General features: G+C 33.1%; 1 long non-coding RNA gene across 9 annotated transcripts in view; it reads right to left on the bottom strand.

The window, feature by feature from the left end:
• LOC145683311 (uncharacterized) overlaps positions 1-23,519 on the bottom strand; it is a 621,166-nt gene that overhangs the window by 348,310 nt on the left and 249,337 nt on the right. The gene's annotated exons all lie outside the window — the stretch shown is intronic.

Raw genomic sequence — 23,519 nt, 5'->3', positions numbered from 1 at the left:
TATGTACCACCAATTAACTCTATCTGCATGTTCTCGTATAAAGGATTCAGAGAGTTCGTTTTTGTAAGATATAGCATCAAAATCAACTTTATCTATAAACTCATTAATAAATTCTTCAGATAGCTTTTGGTTATACGATACTTCTTTCCAATCAACTCTATCTGCAAATTCTCTTATAAAGTCTTCTGATAAGTCTTGGCTTCCTGAAATAATCTCCCAATCAACTTTATCAGCTAATTCTCTTATAAACTCTTCCGACAAATTTTTCCATAAACATATTTCGCTCAAATCAACTTTATGCAGATATTTGCGTATGAAGTTTTCTGTAATGTGATCATAGTTATATTCCTCCTCATAATCATCATAACCTATAGATAACCATTGTTCATCAGTCAGTGAATCTAATATCTCATCAGACAAGTCCATAACGTTTGCATAGAGAATGTTTTGTATAAGAAATGAGTTGTTTTCTTTAGTGGCTTTCTTGAACAAATGATCTAACATACCTATGGACACGCTAAAATTTATTTTGTCTTCATCATTATAAACACCAATATCTAAATATTTACATACACAATCAAATACAAGTTTGTAAGATAATATTTCCTTAGCAGTAGTCATGTTCGTTTTTATTCTTAGATTTTTAAAATTTATTTCATTTTTGTTGGTTTTGTATATAATAAATATGGAGAAAGAATTTGATTTATTACATGATAGACTTAACTTTATTCATGAAGATCTTAAACTTTTAGCAGCACTACTAGAGAAGCAAATACTGTTAAAGGAAAAAGAATTAATAATAATGCAACAAAAAAAATCTGATTTGAGTAGTGATGATGAATATAAATATGGTAGTGATGATTATGATGATGATGATGATGATTAGTAACTTTACAAAAATGATTTAATTTTAATATGTGTATATGTGACTTTGATGGGTTAATCCCATAAAAGCCGTGTTCTAATACAACGCGTAATATGTAGACAATGGCAGGGGTGTACAATGTTAAGCGTTGTACTAGGACAAAAGAAAATGAACTAAAATAACCCGGTGAAGATAAAAATTGAAGATTTTCTATATAATAAATAGGATGAATAATTATAATAAATTTACTGTAGAAGAGTTAAGACGACAATGTAAAGAGAGGGGAATCAGAAGATATTCCCGACTAAGAAAAGCAGAACTGATAGACCTTCTTAAACAACATGACGATGAACAAAGCAGAAGGCAGATTAGAGATATATACCCATTTCAACAAGAAGTAATTGAAGAACCGAAGCCATCACTTATACCCATCAAAGTTGAATTAGAAGAAACAGCACTCAAGAAGCGTTTACAAACCATTAAAATCGAAAACACAGGAGGATATAAAGACCCAATAAAACTTTTAGATACAAGTGGAAGAGTTGCTATTAACAAAATCAAAGAGGAATTAAAATTTCACCCTGTTAAAGTTAACCTTGTTTTCATTTGTGACTATATTAAAGATAAAGAAATACACGAGCGCAATTTCAAAACATCAAACGACAGAATATTAGAATCAACTGACTTCAGTAAATATATACATCATGCAAAACAAAAAATTCGTAGAGAAATGGAGGAATTTCAAGGCCGAGGATCAGGATGGACGTTACATCAAATTAAAGACCTAGAAATCAGATTAAATAAGTATGTACCATTAAGAGCTTCTTCCTATATTGAACTTCCAAAGCAGATTAAAGATAAGAAAGCGGTAATGAATATTCAAAATAAAGATAATAAATGTTTCTTATATTCTATTGCAAGTTATTTAAAAATTATTGACAGAACCGTTTCAAAAAATCCTCAAATACCCTCTCATTTTAAACAACTTGTTAATGAATTACAAAAGAAATATTGTGATGGTATTGAGTTTAATGTACAGTTAAAAGATATAGTTAAATTTGAAAAAAATAATAATATCTCCATCAATGTTTACAGCTATGACAAGAACTATAATGTATATCCACTTCAAATCACAAAAAATAAGCAGGAAACTCATATCAAATTATTATATGTAAAAGATGAAAAAACAATCATTTTTGTTGGATAAAAAAACTATCACGATTAATAAGAAGTCAAGTGACAAAACATGAGGAAAAACTATACTTCTGCGACAGATGTTTAACGAGACACTTTCGAAATGAGAAGCAGTTGCAAAACCATGAGCTATATTGTAAGGAGCATGAGGTTGTTATAATAGAACTTCCTAAACCATATGACAATCAAATAAAGTTTCAAAACTATAATCGATCATTAAGAGTTCCATTTACGATAGTTGCTGACTTTGAATGTATCTTATGTAAGTTAAAAATAGAGCATAATTGTAGTAAAACAGTAAAATATCAAAAGCATAAGCCAATGAGTTTTTGTTACTATGTCAAGTATTCAAATGGAGACTACAAAGCCCCTGTTAGTTATATAGGTCCAGATGGTGCGAAAGTATTTATTGAAATGTTACAAAAAGAAGCAATAGAAATTATGAAAATATATAACAGAGTAGTTAATATAACCCCGCTTAGTGAGGAGGAAATAGAAGTTTATAACAGTTCGGATACTTGTCATATATGTGAGAAAAACTTGAATGACTTACCACCAGCTGTTGAGAAAAAAATAAATATACTGAAGAAGAAAATACAGTTCTACAAGGATAAAGATGATATGAGTGAAAAAATAGAAGAATTTAAGCATGACTTAAAAAAATGTTTGTATAAGATAAATAAAAATAAAGCAAAGGTAAGAGATCATGATCATTTAACTGGAAAGTTTAGAGGTGCAGCTCACAGTTATTGCAATTTAAACTATAAAAATCCCAAGTTTGTTCCTGTATTTCTTCACAACTTAACTGGCTATGATACGCATTTGTTTATTAAGGAGTTAGCTTATGATACAGAAAATTAAACTGATCGCTAATAATGAGGAAAGGTACATAACATATGAAAAATATGTAAAAGCAGGACCAGAAAAAGATGGAATAAATTAAAGATTTGTTGATTCATTTAGATTTATGTCAAAGAGTTTAGCAGAGCTAACAAAGAATTTAAAGCCAGAACAATTTCGAGAAACATTAAAGTTTTTCCCGATTGATAAACTTGATCTAGTTAATACTAAAGGTGATTATCCATATGATTATGTTGATTCATTTGAAAAATTGAAAGAACCTGTTCCATTATCTCCAGACAAATTTACAAACAGATTAACAGGAGAAAAAATGAGTCCTGAACGTTATAAGCTTCATGTGCGAGTTTGTAAAGAATTCAATCTAGAGTTATTGGAGGACTTAACTGAACATTATAACAAAACGGATGTCCTCCAATTAACAGATATATTTGAAAACTTTAGAGATGTGTGTTTAAAGGCATATGGATTAGATCCTGCTTGGTATTATACAGCACCAGGCCTATCGTGGGATGCAATGTTAAAGATGACTAAAATTAACTTAGAAATGCTGACGGATTATGATAAAATACAAATGTTAGAAAAGGGTATACGAGGAGGAATCTCACAATGCAGTAAAAGATATGTAAAAGCTAACAACAAATATATGCAAGATTATAATAAGGATGAGTGTTCAACATACCTAGAATATCTAGACGCAAACAATTTATATGGATGAGCGATGAGTCAATACCTGCCTTATAAAGACTTTAAGTGGGTTAAACCATACATAGATATAAAGAACATTCCAGATGACTCAGAAACTGGCTACATATTAGAAGTAGATTTAGAATATCCAAAGCATTTACATAACAAGCATTCTGATTTACCATTAGCTCCAGAGAACATGTGTCCACCCGGCTCAAAACAATCGAAATTATTAACAACGCTTTACAATAAGGAAAGATATGTAATTCACTATAGAAACTTAAAACTTTATATGTCACTTGGAATGAGATTGAAGAAAGTGCATAGGGTATTAGAGTTTAAACAATCAAACTGGCTAAAGAAATACATTGATTTAAATACAGAGATGAGGACGCAAGCTAAAAATGAGTTTGAAAAAGTTTTTTATAAGCTCATGAATAACTCGGTATTCGAAAAAACAATGGAAAATATTAGAAAGAGGCAGCCCATACAATTAGAATGTGATTCTAAGAGGGTAGAAGCATTAATTGCTAAACCTAACTTTGATTACAGAACAATATTTAGTGAGAACTTGTGTGCTATACATATGAAAAAAGAGCGATTAACGTTTAATAAGCCAATATATGTTGGTATGAGTGTATTAGAACTGTCAAAACTGTTAATGTATGATTTTCATTATAACACGATGAAGCCGAAATATGGAAATAATATAGATTTATGTTATATGGACACCGATAGCTTTATATATGAGATTGAGAATGAAGACTTTTACAAAGATATAGCAGAAATAATTGACCAGTTTGACACGAGTGTATACAAGGAAAACAACATATATGGACTACCACTAATAAACAAAAAAGTAATAGGTAAGATGAAAGATGAGAATAAAGGTAAGATAATGACAGAGTTTATTGGATTGAGATCAAAGATGTATGCTAATAGAGTAGAAAATAAAGAAAAGAAAAAAGCTAAATGAGTAACTAAATGCGTAGTTGCCAAGGAGTTGCAATTTGATGATTATAAAGAAAGCTTATTTAAAAATGTTAAAACGTATAAGGACATAAACCTCATTAGAAGTTATAAGCACGATATATATAGCATAACCGTTCATAAGCTGGCACTAGATTCCTCGGACGATAAAAGATATAAAGCGCGAGATGGTATAAATACGTTAGCTTGTGGGCATTATAAGATAGAAGAGGAGTAGATATAATTATATGTAGTGTAGTTTTAGTTATAAGTTTTAGATGTATGTTTTTATGATTTAAATGTCATAAAAGCATATTCAATCTCACTTTGGGGTATGCTTCTGTGTTAAAGTACAATGGTCAGGGGTGGCTTCATAAATTTTTGGGGCAGTTAGGGGGTGGAGGGGGAAAGTGGGGCAGAACCTACATATCTCCCCTACTAGAGTAATAATAAAATTTTCCATTTAAACAACAGACTCGGCTCGGGAGTGAAGTCATGTCCGTAAAACTTTTGTCACATCTCACTGGAAGAAGAAATGTTACTTACTGTTCTTATTTTTGTTCTCAACTGTCAGAACATGAGAAAATTTTACGGCTGCTTGTTTGAAGTAATACCACTTTATTTTTTACTGTCGTATATTACCTTACGAGTCGCCTTTGGTAGACAGCATTAAGATATTGTGCTCGTATTTTGATAGTTGATAGAAAATATCAAAATATTGCGAAACATGGACACATTAAAGCATTAAAAGCATCGAGGAATCGTAATATCGTAACGCTGAAAAATACCGAAATAATGAAAAATATTAAAAATCGATCTTTAAAGTTTTTGATACTTAAAAATATCTATCATTCGATATACCGAAATATCGCACAGCTGTACATGGGACCTGTCACCGGGGATATGCTTTTAAAAACTGTTCCTCTTCTAGGATGAGGTTTCCCGTAAATGTTGTAGGATTATATCACTTTGACCATCCCCTAAATGTTGTTACTCGCTACACACTCAGCACGCTTATCTCTTTCAACACGATAACACCATATATTTCAGCTTTATTAATTTGGCTTCTTTGAATATTAGAGTTAACTTATTTTAGTTATGACTGCTTGGTCGACAGAGGTGCACTACTATTCTACTGATACACAATACGTAGTTAGCCCTATCGCTCCGACCAACAATCAAGGGCTGCGGCCGCTGTCTGTCCTTTGCCAACCCAGGCGACTTACGTGTTCCCTACTCCATATGTTTGAATTAATTTAATAAATCTCTATACGACATATTAGTAAACTACGGTTGTGAGGTTGTATTTGTTAAAAGTTAAAATAAATATTTACTATTTTTAATCAAAAGAGTTCTGTTTGACAAACGATAGAAATAAATTAGTGTGAAAGTTGGATCATATCGTATGTAGTTATGTATGAATATGTGATTTGCAAATGTGATTGTAAGTATTCAATCTTAGACTCTTCTAGTGTACTTCTAAGCATATATTTATGTTTGTTCTTCTTCAAATGAATTAACTTTCACTTCAGACACTGGTCCCAGACCTTCGTATCTGGTGCAAGAGAAAGTCGATCTACGTGTGTATATAGAAACAATAATTCTGTCCCGATAAGATCATGCGCTGTGTATGTTTTACGCTAGCCTCTCTTCCATTCATGTATCACAATCTTTGTTTCTGTTCCCATCGTTTGTGGAACTACTAGTTGTAAATATATGCATATAAGTTTCTACAATTGTGATCAACGCCTCCCCTGATTTCAACCCACCTTCTAGTCTTTAACTATGTCATATGACAGGCTGGCTACTGGGAGTCGACGCGACTGCGCAAACGAACATTTCAAAGTTGTATCGCTACCAACAAGCACTGTGAAAATTTATTTGTGTGTTTATTCCGCCGCACGACTCACCTCCTCTCTCCACTTCCCTTACGTTTCTCCACCCCGTAAGCAGGGCAGTGCCAATAGATGCGGTATGCGTCATATTTGCTCATCATTTCTTAGCTAGAGTGTGAGACCATCAAAAGGCAGCTAATTTGGCAGAGCATACACACGGTTTACACAAATTCTTACCTTTTTCTATAATTATTGGGACCTTCCGAATTTCGGCGAGGAGGCTCAGGGGTTCGGCACGAAGCCTCAGTAGGCTTAAAAGTTGTTGACACCAGAAAATGCCCCAACAATTTTTTCGGTCCCAACTTGAAGGTGTTAAACCATATGCAGGTACCAACAAAGATAAAATTGCAGGAAGACACACACACACACACATACACACGCACACTCGTAAAAAATCACATTGTTCACGGAGCACTTGGTAACGCATGCCCAATAAAATTACAGTTCTAATTTAGAGAAAATAACAACCATGCACAGAAACATTACAATTTCGATTCCGACTACTGTTCCAGTTCAGGTTTCGATAACACACAGGAGCAGCACGAGTATGACATTGACGACGGTGTTTTCAATTTTTTTTATGACTACGGCGTATAGTGAAATTATTACCTTAAAGTTTATGTCGGGTACGCCCTTTTGTAACAATTTTAACGGATTTGGATGAAACTCGGTATATATGAGTTTTCCAACATGCTGATTACAAATATCATATTTATTTTTTACTTCAGCAAAGTAGTTTAAGTGAGATAAGCCCTTTTAATGACAATTTCAGCCGATTTGTATGAAACCTTGTAAATAGGGATTTTCGAACATGCTGATTCCGACTGTTATTTTTCTCTAGTTCTTATAGTTTATGTGAGATACGCTATTTGTATGACAATTTTAATTGATTTCCATAAAGCTCGGCATAGAGGGGTCTTTGAACATGCTGGTTCCGACTATCATAGTTATTTTTACCTTAGTCTTATAGTTTATGTGGGATAAGCATTTGTATGACAATTTTAAGCGATTGTAATGAAACTGATCATATAGAGGCTTTCGTGCATGTTGATTACGAATATCATATTTATTTTTACGTAGGTCTTATACCTTATATGGGGTGCGTACGTTTGAAGACAATTTTAACCGATTTCGATAGTACTCGGCTTGTAGTGGGTTTCGTGCATGCTGAGTACGAATAACATATATGTTTTTACCTACGTATTATAGTTTATATGGAATTCGCCCTTTATAATTAAAATTTAAAGGATTGAAAGAAATTCGGCGTATAGAGTTTTCGGACACGCTGATTACGAATACCATATTCTTTGACCTAGGTCTTACGATTTATGTGAGATATACACTTTTTAAGACAATTTTAAACGATTTGGCCGGTATGTAGGTGTTTTCGGACATGTTAAATACGAATATAGTCTTTGCTTTTTTCTAGGCCTTAGAGTGAAACTGCGGTTTCTCAGTGTTTCGCTCTCTCTCAGCTTATCCGGCATTTTGGTGGGACTTAAAATTTAAAGATTGCATTTCGGCTCTCCCACACACACACACTGACCCATGGTTTACGGAGCACTTGGTGACGAGTGAGCACTTACACAAGTACAAATTACACGATTGCGCAGAATATTGTAGTTCCAACTCCCAGTTACGATTCCAGTTGAACTCAGTAGCATCAGCCGCTTCACAACATGCAGAAACTTATGGTATATTTCGCAACCCTACAGAAGTATGCAATGAACATATATTCCAACTGCAAATCTATAAAAGCTGTGACAGCATGCAGAAATGCAGAACCAGCGCATAAATAACATAAGAAGTCCATTCGTTTTACTCGTTCTCTTCTACGACTAAAAGAACGAAGCGGAGATTAACACACACACACACACACACACACACAATTTTTTATTCCAGTCATGCCAAACAACAAAGCTATATCCTCAATCTGTTACACTGATAGACGATATTCATTTACACTAGATTCGAAATTTAAAAAAAAATCAAAATATTCTTCTACAATAATGGCAAATTGCACATTAATTGTAAATCATATTTATCTCCTTCCCGTATGTCCCTCTCAAGGATGTTTACCGTAAATTATGTGATTTTTGGAAGGGTGGCTGTAGCCCATTATCAGTCACTGCCACATGCAAGGAGCACAAGAATATTAATTCTGTGACATTTGTGAATAATCTGACACACATAGGATTTTCCAAAATAAAACTTGGAATTTGTATAAAGATCCAATAACTTATGCTTCACCCCCTGTGCCCCCCTAAGCCAGTACATTAACAAAATAATATAGCAGATATGAGAAACACATACCCTTTTGCTTCATCGACGCCAAATTTCACATTAATTGACAAAAAATACCTTCTTCTCGTATGTCCCTACTAAGGATATTTATCGTCTTTTTTTTAAAAGGGGACTATAGCCCTACATAAGACACTATCCATGCAAGGAGCATTAGAATATTAATTCCGTGACATTTGTGAAAACTCTGACGCTCACTGGCATTTCGGGGAAAAAATTAAACTTTTATAAAGATCCATCATCTAACGCTTCGCCCCCTATGCCCCCTAAGGCGCTGCGTTACCAAAGCAGCATTCCAGATTTCAAAAACGCATACTCCTTTACTACAATGATGCCAAATTTCACAATATAAAATAAAAAATGCATTCTTCTCATATGTCCCTACTTAAGAATATTTATTGCGATTTTTCTATTTTTCAGAGGGGGATGTAAGTAGTAATTGCATGACTTGAGGCAAATTTGGACTTTGACCCCGGGCCAAGGTCATTTGAAATTTTTTTTCGTTTCAAAATTTTGTTTCAAAGATTTTTGTTTGAAAGTTTGGTTTGACATTTTTAAAATTTTTGCACTCATTAATGAAGAACCGGAACTGTTCAGAACTAAAACCTCTGGCAACATTGTGGTGCAATAGTACACGTCAGAACATGCTAATGCAACGTCATTATATATAAGTATCGTTCGAGTTAGATTCATGATAACGTCATCATGGGTAATTGTCTGCAGTTTCTAAACACACGTGATGTGATGAAATCATTTACCAAGATTACTGATTTACAACAGAATGTACCTTATAGAATCTTAGCTAGCCAAATGATCCCAACAAAGTTTGGATTAAGAATCGTAGTGAAGCTTGAAAATGATAAGAATATAATTTTGCCAGCAAGATATTTACCCATGGAAGCATCAAAACAAGAAGAACTGCTGCGTTTCTTAAATACTGGATTTGTATCTTTATGTTATAAAAGACTCTTGGGTCGAAGTCATCAATTTGAATTTAGTACACAGATTCGTCAGCAATTGTGATGAAATCATGAATTCAAACGTCAGCACATCAGACATAGTTGTATGAATGTGGTTGGTCAGCATGACGTCAGCAACTGTGATGAAACCATGAATTCAAATGTCAGCACATTCCTTACCAATGACGTCATCAATAACTATAAACCAGCAAATACCGTGAAATCATTTGAGCAAGTGCTTTTCAGGTGGAAAGATATGTACTTCTAACGATAAAGAGTTCATCTTCGCAAGCTATTATCCAATAAATATATTTCAAACAAAACATGTGATGATTGGTATCAGTGCTAGAACATTTGAACCAGTAATTCGATTGGGCAAAGCAGAACAATTTGGTGTACAACTGACCTGTGAAGAATGGCAAATATTATGTTCACGAATCGACCAAATGAACGATTATTTTCATGATGAGCTAAATGTGACCATAGTCAAATCATTAGGCTCAAATCATGAAGTGGTGCTGCGTACAGTCCTCGAAGAGAAGATGGTGCTGTTACGTAAAAAGAGTACATTCCATGTCCCTCGCAACATGGTGTATCTAACACAAAGGGAATGGAACAAATTCATCAGCGTATTTCAGTGTGTTAAACATGCAGTGGAAGTGTGCAACAAAACAAGTATATTCCTGAAAAAGTACTATTTTGAAAAATGTGTTATGCATATTGTACAACATGTATTTAGATATTGTGATGGTTGTCAACATCGTTCGTGGGTGCATAATTGTATTGATAAACAGTTTATTTGTGATCAAATGGACATTGAGTTTCCACCAATTGATATCGCAATAGACCTTAAAAGACTTCAATTGGAATTAAAATTATACGCTAAAGACAAACTAGTGCAAGAAGTTCAAAATACATTGTATCGACAATATCCAGAACCACTATCTGGTATGGATGTATGTGGAGTGTAATAAAATGATCCACTTCAATGAATTGTGTTTTTTCATTTCAAGTACAACCCCATATTCTGATGTGTACTATTGCACCACAATGTTGCCAGAGGTTTTTGTTCTAAACAGTTCCGGTCTTTACTAAAGAGTGCACAAACTTTTAAAAATGTCAAACCAAACTTTGAAACAAAATTTTCCAAACAAAACTGTTCAAACAAAAATTTTTAAACAGAAAAAAAATTTGGAAACGAAAAATTTCAAACGAAAAAATTTTAAACAAAAAAATTGAAACAAAAATTTACAAACAAAAAATTTTCAAACAAAATTTTGTTTAAAATTTTTTGTTTGAAATTTTTTGTTTCGTGGCCTAACTCTCGATTATTCAATTTGGGTCCCCATGCACCCTAATGAATGAATTAGGGATGCTTTGGCCCGGGATTACGTCACCTATTGAAATTTTGCTTATGCTTATTCAGGGGCCATGCACGCTGGTACGAATGAATCAGAGGTACCTTGGCCAGGCTATGACGTCATTGAATTGGGAATATTGGATCAGAGGTCATGATGATTCTTTAAAATTACTAAAAATATGATCTTGATGATTCATTATGTTATGAAATAATACAGGTTTACGAATGCTTTCGTTCCCTTTTATGGCATAAAATTTGGAGATTGTTATATCTTTGATGAGATGGACTAACACGGGTGCAAATGAAATCTTTAGTTTTACGTCCCACGATTATGCCGGTTAGGCTAAAGGCCCATACAGCAGAGTTGAACGCTCTACCACTGAGCCACCGCACCTCTTCTGGTATGAATGAATTAGAGGTAGTTGGTTCGAGCTAATATGTTCGTTTGACGTCACTGAACTGTGATTTTTAGCTTGGAGCTTATGATGGCTTGTTTCGTTCCCTTTTATGGGTATAAAATTACCAAAACAAGGTTTGATCTCTTTCTTGATGACCTATTACATTATGAATTAGTAGACCCCAGTAATAGTATAAATTAGTATTAATATGAAACTCGAAAACTTTGGAGTTCCTTTGTGGCTAACCGGTTAGCGTATGCGCCTTTAACGTGGGAGACCAGGGTTCGATTCCCGGAAGGAGCTCATGCAGTTCGGATTGTTATCCCTTTGATGAGATGGACTAACACTGGTGCAAATGGAAATCTTTAGTTTTACGTCCCACGATTAGGCTAAAGGAGACGGTGACGATGAGAAAGGAATGAAAGTGTGGGAGAAAATTGGAGCATAATGTTGTCCACCACAAAACTATTTTTCGAGGGGTTTGAACCAGGGACCCCATACAGCAGAGGTGAACGCTCTACCACTGAGTCACCACGTCCCTTATTAGTGCGAATGAAGTAGAGGTATTTGGATTGAGGTAATGTGTTTGTTTGACGTTGGGCTGACCTTATTTCACTTTTGGGACCCCCCACATGGACCATAGTGAATGAATTAGAGACGTTTTGGTTTGGGATTGCATTACCTATTGAAATTTTTGCTTATGTTTACTCAGGGGGCAGGGATCACTCAGGATACATAAGATCAAGGATGACAGTGTATTGGTTGATTTATAGAGCTACGGCTGACGTGTTTGGAAAGGAATGTGCTGACGTTTGAATTCATGGTTTCATCACAGTTGCTGACGTCATGCTGACCAACCAAATTCATACAACTATGTCTGACGTCAAAGGAATGTGCTGACGTTTGAATTTATGATTTCATCACAATTGCTGACGAATCTGGCTGTGTATCTCGTTCCCTTTCATGGGCACGAAATTGCCAAATTTTAGTACAACCACGTGTTTCGTTTTTGACCTAATTTATTCACCCCGGGAGGGGTACTTTAGCCCACCCCTTAAATTTTGGAAATTGCCCAATTTAAACATTTGGTATTATAGTATAGGACCCTAATATGTGTTACTATAAATTTGGGTGGTCCACCTCGTTCCCTTTTAGGGGTACAAAATTGCCAAATTTTAGTACAACCACGTGTTTGGTCTTTTGACCCAATTTATCGCCTTGGATGAGGTCCTATTACCTTATATGGTTATTTGGTTATGTATAGGGGTCCATTCCATATCCCCTTACATTTTGGAAATTTTCCAATTTAAGCATTCGGTATCATTGTACATGCCTCAAATTTGTGTTTAAATTTTTTTGTTTCAGAATTTTGTTTGAAATTTGTTTCAAATTTTTTTGTTTGAAAATTTTTTTGTTTGAAATTTTTTGTTGTAAAATTTTGTTTGAAATTTTTTTGTTTAAAATTTTTTGTTCGAAATTTTTGTTTTGAAATTTTTCGTTTCCAAATTCTTTTGTTTAAAATTTTTTTGTTTCGAATTGTTTTCGTTTCAAAATTTCGTTTGAAATTTTTCGTTTCCAAATTTTTTCGGTTCAATTTTTTTGTTTGAAATTTTTGTTTGACATTTTTAAAAGTTTGTGCACTCATTAGTAAAGAACCGGAACTGTTTAGAACTAAAACCCCTGGCAACATTGTGGTGCCGGGATGACAGTGTATTGGTTGATTTATAGAACTACGGCTGACGTCATAGGAAAGGAATGTGCTGACGTTTGAATTCATGGTTTCATCACAGTTGCTGACGTCATGCTGACCAACCAAATTCATACAACTATGTCTAATGTGCTGACGTTTGAATTCATGATTTCATCACAATTGCTGACGAATCTGGCTGTGTACTAAATTCAAATTGATGACTTCGACCCAAGAATCCTTTGTAACATAAAGAATACAGATCCAGTATTTAAGAAACGCAGCAGTTCTTCTTGTTTTGATGCTTCCATGGGAAAATATCTTGCTGGTAAAATTATATTCTTATCATTTTCAAGCTTCACTACGATTCTTAATCCAAACTTTGTAGGGATTGTTTGGCTAGCTAAGATTCTATAAGGTACATTCTGTTGTAAATCAGTAATCTTGGTAAATGATTTCATCACATCACGTGTGTTTAGAAACTGCAGACAAGTAGCCATGATGATGTTATCATGAATACTAACTCGAACGATACTTATATATGATGCAAAACTGATGACGTTACAACATCATGTTCTGACGTGTACTATTGCACCACAATGTTGCCAGAGGTTTTTGTTCTAAACAGTTCAGGTTCTTTACTAATGAGTGCACAAACTTTTAAAAATGTCAAACCAAACTTTGAAACAAAATTTTTGAAACGAAAAAATTTGGAAACGAAAAATTCAAACAAAATTTTGAAACGAAAAAAATTCGAAACAAAAAAATTTTAAACAAAAAGAATTGAAAAGGAAAAATTTCAAAACAAAAATTTCGAACAAAAAAATTTCAAACAAAATTTTGCAACAAAAAATTTCAAACAAAAAAATTTTCAAACAAAAAAATTTGAAACAAATTTCAAACAAAATTCTCAAACAAAAAAATTCAAACACAAATTTGAAACAAGAGTTTTCAAACAAAAAACTTTCAAACAAAAAAATTTTCAAACTAAAAAAAATTTTACGTTTCACGGTTAACCGTCAAACTTTATCCGGTTTTTAACTATTCGATTAACAAATAAACGGTTTTGATCATATTTATCAGTAAGTTCAAAATGTTGAACGAAACCAAGATTTTTAAATGTTAAACAAAACTTAAAACTGAATGCAGCAAAAGATTTGAAAATCAGCAACCAATCAGATTGCACGAAAGATAGTGTTCAGCCAATCAGATTGCACGAAAGATAGTGATCAACCAATCAAATTACATCAACAATAACTTTGCCAGTGTTGTAGCATGTATTCCCTTAAGACTATGAGTCATAAGATTCAATAAGGTTAGCTATGTATCCCTGTACACTATCTCATCAAGGTCAATCACGTGGTACATCGTATTGCTTACGTTTATATTTGGCTGTAATAATCAATACCAATGACGCATTCTCAAATTATCCTACAAAGTTTAAATGTACCAATGTCCTGGACTCCTAATCCCACATAGGTCAATAACTGATCACGTGATCATAATGATTTACCCAAAGAACAATTACCAATTATTGATATGACAATAAGAAATGTACCCCTCCCAAAATTTAAGATTGGTACACAAATACACCTGTGTCTTATGAAAAAGTAATAAATCCTGTACTTATTCAATAATAAAGCCGGTTAATAACCTTTAAATTTTGAATATTTGGCCATAAGAGAAACACCAATGGGTCCTAGAAAACGTTTACCAAAATATGTTATTTTATAATTCCCAAATTCAAAAGAGAACATAAACATATAGAGGTAATAAACCATATAACGTGCTAAATAGGAGTCAATAACCTCCGAAATTTGATTTTTTGGTAGTTCTTTACCCACGAAAGGGAACGATGTGGACCATCCAAATTTGTAGTGGAACATATTGAAGACCTGTACGAAGATACCAAATGCTTATATTAAACCATTTCTAAAACTGAGTGGATGAGTCAAGATACCCCTCCCAAATTTTAAAGGGTGCATCAATGTACTCATGTCTTATGATATGAAATGAACCTATATACATGACCATATAAACATATACGTTAATCCCGCATCAAACGGGATAAATTGGGCCAAAAACCAAACACGTGATACAACATATTGCTTATGTTTATATTTTGGCATTTTTTTTACTCATGAAAGGGAACAAGGTGGACCACCCAAATTTATCATGATACATATTGAGGTCAAGTACTATGATAGCGAATGCTTAAATTGAAAAATTTCCAAAATTTAAGGGATTGGCTATGGTACACCTCCCGGGGTGCATCAATGTACCTATGTCTTATGATAATCATATAATCATATAAGGTAATAGAACCTCATCCAAGAGGATAAATTGGGCCAAAAGAACAAACACGTGGTACAACGTATTGCTTACGTTTATATTTTGGCAATTTTGTAGCCCTAGAAGGGAACGAGGTGGACCACCCAAATTTATTATAATACATGTTAGGGTCCAATACTATAATACCAAATATATAAAATGAGCAATTTCCAAAATTTAAGGGGTGGGCCAAAGTACCCCTCCCAAATTTTTAAAGGAGTGCAGAAATATACCCATATCTTATGAAAGGCAATGGACCCCTATACATGACCATATAACTATATAGGATAATAACACCTCATCAAAGGGGATAAAATCGACCAAAAACCAAACACGTGGTACTACGTATTGCTTACGTTTATATTATGGCAATTTTGTACCCCTAGAAGGGAACGAGGTGGACCACCCAAATTTATCATAATACATATTAGGGTCCTGTACTATAATACCCAATGTTTAAATTGGTCAATTTCCAAAATTTAAGGGGTGGGCCAAGGTACCCCTCCCAAATTTTTCAAGGGGTGCATTAATATACCCATATCTTATGAAAGGGAATGGACCCCTGTATACGCCCATATAAACATATAGGGTAATAACACCTCATCAAAGGGCATAAATTAGGTCAAAACCCCCGAAATTTGACTTTTTGGCAATTTTTTACCCATAAAAGGGAACGACATAGACACCCAATACTGATAGAGGTACATACTATGGTCCTAGGCTACCATACCCAATTTTTAGATTTGGCAATTTCCAAAATTTAAGGGGGGTGGTCCTATGTACCCCTGCCAAAATTGAGGGGGTGGGCCATGGTACCCCTGCCAAAATTTAGAGGGGTGGTCCTATGTACCCCTAAGTCATTGACCCCAGCCAGGGACCATGGGTCCTGAGGCAGGGACCCAGGGGTCAAAAACTGTCTTATAGTCAGGCCCATACTACTATGTAGCCTCATTATCAGTCACGTTTACATGTTAGGAGCATTTGGGCGTTCATTCTGTGACATTCGTGATCAATGTGACGTTTAGTGACACTCCGTAAATAAATTTTGGGAATTTGGTAACACATCACATACCATCTTTTTACGCTCCTTACCCCCGAAAAGGAGGGCCTTCCCAAAATAATGTTTGAGATGGCTTTTTTTTCTAGCTTTGTGAATGAGTATATATGCATTTTGTGACAAATGCAACTCATTTTCCGCAAAATCTTTGCGAAGAACTATTTGAGAAAACTGCTCCAAAAATTTAACACTGAATCTCCCATAAGGAAAATGAACTTTTGTGTTTACACCCCTAAAAGGGGGCTAAAAACAATAATCTCCTATTATGTTTAGAAAATCGAAAAATTATATATTTCTCAATAAGGGTGTTAAATGTTATATTAATAGTGTGAAAACTTCACCTTCTCCCAGTGCTGTAAAAAATTACACGAATTATGGAACAGTCTGGATGTATGTATGCGTGTGTGTGTGTGTGTGTGTGTGCGATCCTACTTACCTTTGGTATGATTTAAGTTGTTTCAACAATAAATCGTACACAATGGATTTGGAAAGGAGTGCTGCTTGGGTAACTTTCCTAGCACACCAATAGGTAGCAGGAGGGAACAACATATAAAAGCGATTGAAAACTTTCGATACTAGAGTTGAATTGATTGTTTTCGGGGTCGCGTAAAACAGTGGTGTTACAACCATATAAACTATTATTTGCACTCAGTGTTTTGGATTTCTGACCGTAAAATATCGAAATCGATCAATGTAATATGGATTCATAAATTTCTATCATAGTTAAGGTAATTGTTATCAGTTGTGATGCCGTTTAAATACAAATTGAACTCCACTGGTAGCAGGACCCCATTAGGTCACAGAAATGTCGAAAACTCCCCCACGACTAATTGTCCCAACCGCTACACAAATGACTGAAAGTCCCACACAAGCAGACAAATCTCCCACACTTTGAAATGATCCTGGTTGCAAGTTTAGTACGGTGAAAATAATAAAAGCATGTCCAGACAACGCTAAGATCTACACTCCAAGGGACTTGTCCACTTATCACCTTGTCCACTTTAGATCATAAGCATGCTTTTCGAATTCGTTTTAATATTTTCAGCGTCTGAAACGTAAAAGAAGTGCTACTAAGATCATTTTAAATTGTTCGGGATTTTTTCGATTATGTGAGAGTTCATGTGACTAATTGTTTATTTTCATTTATTATGATTTACTTGTAGGTTTTAAATAAATAATTTGGAGGTTAAAAAACTAGATTCGTTGCCTGAGATGACTTGATTTTAAATTTAGCGTCCCCTTCAGCAGCAAGGCTATATGAGACGTGGACCTACTGATTAACGTGGGTTCGAAACCACATGAGGTCCCACCGGGAATCAGGTCTCCCACGCCAGAAGCGCGTACGCTAACCCCATAGCCACGAAGGAGCTCAACTCGTTGCCTGTACTTTATAAAACTAACATGATCTTCAAAGTTGTATTTCAATTTGTACTAAAAAGTAGCAAAGTACTAACTTACAAATGTTGAAAAGAAACTACTTTTTAAAGTAATGTAGAAATTATGTAGAAATAGAGATGAAATAGGTAGTATTAATACACCCGAACAACTGTTTGAAATAGACGTTGGTGTTTCTCTTGTTGCTGACTCGAATGTCTGAAAAAAAATCAGATTTCCCTTACATGTGAATTATACCTAGAAAAGTTTGAGAAATAGGTAGAAATAAATTTTGTGTGTGGCAGTGTGTGTGTAAAATTAAAAAGATATATCAACGTCTTGGAGATATTGTGAATATAAATATGTGTTTGCAAATGTTGATTAATTGTGAGACCTGTTTCTTCTGGCAGTTACCCAACCTAATTTGTTTATAACATTTAGAAATTTAACATGTTTATAATAACAGTAGTAGAGTCAAGTTTAGAAAATCCACTTACATATAAATTTAAACTGTTTATTGGTTATGTATGTGTACTAGGTATACCATTTTTCACACATATTTACTTCAATAGGACATATTGTAAGTAAATATACACTTATGCGTACTCTCTAAATATAATAAAGTATTAATAAAATAACACAATACCGTTCAGAAAATACATTTTGAAGACTCCTTTGGAGACAACAGTAATACTGTGATATGAAAACTGTCTTCTTGTAAAAATATAATTCGATAATGATTTTGGAGGATACTTTTAATACAGATAGTATGTGTATAATCAGAAAATGTGTATTTCTTCTAAATTTCATAGGAAAAGAAATATCAATACGAAAATTAGAATGAGTAAAACAAAATGTTGCTAATCGACAAGAAAGTTTCATTTTCTTTGTATTTTTCTTATTTACATAAAATGTTCGACGTATATGTAATCGCCGATTATACACATTTAAATTTATAACAAATACCGGTCGAATTCGTTATCAAATTATATTTCTCTAACAACATATTTATAGACACGCGACAATAATCTTCGACGTGAGTGCACGCAAACTCTCAACTTGAGGAATTTTGAGGAATCTTCACGTAAATATTCCCGAAAAATATCTTCCTGGGAATTTACACATCATAACGTATGCTAAAATGGGCCCTTGTGCTTACTCTTTCTGATATGCTGACAAAGATTAAGACTCGTTTATCATCCACTAAGCACATTTTCACACACTTAACACATCAGAAATGATAGTGACAGAATATGAACACATATACCAACCTATTATTTTAGCATAACTAAAATTATATAAGAATCTAATAAATTATTATGAGCACCTTTCAACAGTTTAAAAGCAAAAATTGAGCATAAGAACAGTAAAAGGAATTAAGCGCATTTTCCTACCCCATATTATGAAATGGTACAAGAATATCTTCACCAATGTTTCGCAAGAGCACGAGCACGAGCATAATTTCAACCCCATGTTACCAACATAAACTTATGCAAGAGCACGAACACCTTTTCAACCACTATTTAAAGGCAAGGAATTTGTACAGGCTAAGAAAACTATCTTAAATAACTCTATTAATTGTAAATAGAAATTACTAAAACATTTCGTCAACCAATTTTTACCATAGCAGAGTTTACACTACAACTATAGATTTGTGGTTACGTTTTTATGAAGGACTACAACACATTCTCAACTCCTAAATGACACAGTACAAATTATTTTAAACGGAGACTCTGTCACGAAAGGATAAACCACACTTTTTAACGCTTATTTAGCATAGCAGATGGTTTTATTTTATTACAATTTTTTTGAGTATGTATTTAGCATAGCACAAATTACACAAGAAAACCGTAAGCCTTATGTAACACAATTGCACTATCGAGGCATTAATTATTCACTGCAATTTATCATAGTAGAAATTATCCATCCATTATAAAAGATAATAATCTGATTTTTAAACCTTACAAAATAGATTTACTCTGTCTAAATTACATTCTATAGACCCCATTTTGGACACGCTTTATATAGATTATTAAATATGTATAATTAGAAATTCATAGAACATAAATATTCAGTAAGAAGGTACTGAGTTAGTTACTTAAAGTTTGAATTTGAAATGATCGCACTAAACAAAATGAAACTACAAAGTTTAATATTGCTCTCCTTCGCTTATTTAAATGCTACATTTTTTATTATATGTATAAAAAGATATGAGGCTGGTACACATTTTTGAGCTAGCTAAATTTTGATTTGAAAATTTGGAATACAAAATTGGTCCGCAAGTTTTGTAATGACTCTTCATCGCTTATCCGAATAGTACATTTGTGCTGGTTGCTACAGACATCCGACAATTGTAGAGAATTCTGTGTTAGTTAAAATACAAAATTGGAGATTTAGCGGCGCATGAAAATAGGCAATTCAAATTTTAGATGATCAACCTTAGTTTCTTACATTGGTACAAATTGTCTTCGGAGTAGAAAAATACAGAATTATGTGCTAATTAAATTTAAAATTTGAAACTATCGCAATACAGGCAATTGAAGTGTTTAAAAATTTAAATTTTTTCGTACAAATTGAAAATTTTTGAACATTTTGAAATGACCCCTCTTGGTTTATTTGAGTGACATATTATTTCGTCTCGTAGGACAAAAATGTACGAAGTATTACGAAGTTCCAAGATGCCGCACTGAAATTAAATATTTCAATATCAAAGGAACTTGGAACTAGTAGAACTAGTGGTAATGTTAATGGTTGTAATTGCATCAGCTACATAAATATTTAAAAAAAATCAAGCTTGTAAGTAAAAGGAAAAAAAATTAAGAAAGAAATAAAGGAAAGAAATTTTTAAATTTATTGATTGAACTACTTGCTTCTACATAGATCCACTTCACGAACTTTGCACAAAAAGGAATCTTGAAAGAGGATGAAAAAAGAGAAAAATATAGACTGACATAGAAACATTTAGGAAGAAATTCCTGGTATTTTAAATAGGGTTTGACAAATTTGAGTTGACATAAGACAATAAGAGTTGACTTGAGATCTCAGGTTTTTTCATATCAAATCTTTGTGGTCCTTACAATGAAACAGCAAACAAAATGTCAACATGTTGTAACAAGTAAAAAGTTAAAATTTGACCTCGAGGTTCACAACTTTTGGTGTATATAGTTGTCAATGTAACATTGCTAAGTCCGTAAATATAATTTAATATATAGTAACCATTTCGAGTTATACAAGGTTAGATATTTGATCTTTCAAAATTTTTCCCGTATATAATAGTCAATGAGATTTTCTTTGTTTGGATACAGAATTTTAATATGTAGTACTGTTTATGGACTATACAAAATTAAATATTTTACTTTGATATCGAGGTCAAAACTTTTATGTTATATAGTAGTCGATGATACATTGACTAATGTAAAAACAGACTTTAAAGTGTTGTACCGTATAAGAAATTGCCACAGTCAAATACTTCATTTAAGACCTCTACACCAAATATATAAACTGAATTTTAATATGTTTCGTCCTTCACATCTGCTTTAATATTTGATCTTTGAGGTCGGCGTTCAATTTAGTTCTGAATTTTAATTTATTGAACAAGTTATGTACGGTTAAATATTCGTCCTTTGACTTCCGACCTAGATAGTTCATGTCCAAAAGAGGCTCTTTAGAATGTAATATAGTCTAAGTTAAATAAATATATATTTAACGGGTTTGAGAAAAGAGGCCATAGCCTTTTATAAAGGCTGTATGCTTTTTGTTATGTTAAGTAAAGATTGTAGTACATTATGATCAAACGAACGATAACTATTTATGAATACTATGTTACTATATAAATTATTCGTAATAGAAAAGCTGCGAATCTAGTTAGTTATTCCGGTATGATGCTCGGTTAGCAGTATAATCCTATCTATTCGACCTTGTTTGATGTTAGTACATATATATTAATAGGCGTATGGTAGTGACTATGACATACCGACTACGTATTGAAATTATTTGAAAATTTTGAATGATATATTTGAAAATGTTGATAAAACAATAAGGAAATTTTATCGTTATATGACAATATCAGTCTTATTCTAAATGGTACAAGAATGTGTGGAATTTTCATTATAGTTACGAATTTACAAGTATATACTACAGGTTATTTTTAATGGAAAAGCTAAATAGTTCCAATTTGTACTCGAAACACAAACATTTAATAGCAAAGCTAATAAATCGTCGTTAGTTACACAGTTTGAATCTTATTTGGTTGATTATTCTGGAGTTCAGCTTTCTTTATAGCCTGTAAGCTACATGAAACGAGTTGTATTGCCATTACAAGTTTTGCTTAATTAGTATTTAACATAAATGTATAATATACCGACGTTCAGTCTAGACGCCCATTTAAAATGATATTTTTAAAACAAACTTATGTCTTCGATTGATTCGTTAAATATATACACATATACAAGTGATTTCTTGAATTATATTTATTTAAAGGAAATATCTATGAACTAAGGAAATATCATTAAAAACTGAAAAGAATAAAGGATGTTGTAATCGAACTGACTATATTACGATTACAGGATTAGTTGTTAGCCTACAAGCTAATATGACCACACGTTGAGAGTTACGTCAGTTGAAATATAACTGACTTTAAAAGACAATGGAATTCAACTCCTTTTTCTTCTTCTCTTTTCTCATTACAGCATGGATGGATCATTTTATTTGTGCGTTGTACCTGCTTCCATTGTTCTTTAGCAACGGAGATAAAATCAACAAGAAAGCACATTCTTTCCAGTATAGATACCATAGTTTCGAATTACTTTATGATTATGTATTTCACTAAGACTCATGACCTGTTTGTAATATGTGATTATATAACTCCTCACAGCGATCTGAATATATCTATTGAAAACCGTGAATTAACTATGGACTTTTTGCTCAGTCTAATAAACATCCTGTTACAGTAGGTGGTCTGAATATAAATTTCCTTCTAACTGATATCGATGACCAACTCAACCTATTCTTAAATACGTATTATTTAACATGAATGGTCAATGTACCTACAAGAACAAATTATCATAGTCATAGCGTAATCGATCAATTACTTTATAACAAAAATAATTATAAACAGCACAGTTAGAGTCATAAAGAGTGGTTTATCGGATCATTAAGCTCAATTATTTCATTTAAATCTTTTCATTTTATAAAAAGCTAATCAAAACACACTCGAAAGTCAAATCCGCATACACAAGAATTTTTAATGAAACGAATATATTCCATTTAAATTTTCTACCTAGTCGTGAAAGCTGGGAGGAAATATACATCAAAGAATCCTTAAAGGAAGCTTGTAACATTTTCCATGACGCATACACTCGTTACTTCAATGAGGCATTTCCTAGAGAAATTTGCCCAATTTCAATAACAAATAACAAAACTTGGATAGCTACAAAAATAAAAGTTTCTAGAAAAAAATAAATATCTTCAAATTTATCATATAAGAGATTTCAGTTAACAAGTAACATGACAGGGTACTATATAAGCTATAAAAAACATAAAAATAATTTAAAATTGGCAAAATATAATAAAATCTGAAAATAAG

The sequence above is a fragment of the Thermobia domestica genome, chromosome 4 (assembly GCF_964235325.1).
Source record: "Thermobia domestica chromosome 4, izTheDome1.hap1.1, whole genome shotgun sequence".
Taxonomy (NCBI): domain Eukaryota; kingdom Metazoa; phylum Arthropoda; class Insecta; order Zygentoma; family Lepismatidae; genus Thermobia; species Thermobia domestica.
Note: the sequence above shows the minus strand (reverse complement) of the source record. Positions and strands in the feature narration are given on the sequence as shown.